Raw genomic sequence first — 649 nt, forward strand, 5'->3', positions numbered from 1 at the left:
CTTTCCCTATAGCAGTAAAACTCTGAAACACGACGTAAGCATAATTTCATTCAAAACATCACTGTCTGGGTGCTTCCTGTATACTGTTCACTTAAACAGTAAAGACTTTCACTCTCTCCTTATCATTTGCTCTAGGTTTAAATTTTCTTGCAATGTAATTTTTCTTCTATTTCTTTTAAGTCATAAAATGAAATAGCAAAGAATAAAAGTAGAAGATTGGGGTGCTCCTTTGAAAGAGCAGGAGGCTGGGAGTTCCTCCCAAATGTAGTTTCCTAGGAGCCTGTCTGCTGCTTGTCCTATTGTTGGTAGCCCACTACTCAGAGGGGAACCATTGCAGGGACACAGATACTTGGGTTTTATGGCTGCTTCACAATTAGGGGATCTTGACCAACTTATGTGCTTAATGTGACCAGCAAGTCCAGTTTCTACTCAGCACTGCCTCCCTGCGGAAAGTTAGACGCTGTAAACAAGTTAAATCCTGTAAGCATTAGAAGACCCCTAGACAAAGAAGGAGTTGGAAACCTGGAAGGGTTAAAAACAAAATTCAACTGAGTAAATTGGAAGTCTGACTGGCTTTATTAGGCAATGCATAAGGGCAGCATCCCACCTAGCTAGAACTAGAGCGCTCTCAGAAGTGTTGTACACAAGG

This window comes from Lipotes vexillifer, unplaced genomic scaffold, assembly GCF_000442215.2.
Source record: "Lipotes vexillifer unplaced genomic scaffold, Lipotes_vexillifer_v1.1 scaffold317, whole genome shotgun sequence".
Lineage (NCBI taxonomy): Eukaryota > Metazoa > Chordata > Mammalia > Artiodactyla > Lipotidae > Lipotes > Lipotes vexillifer.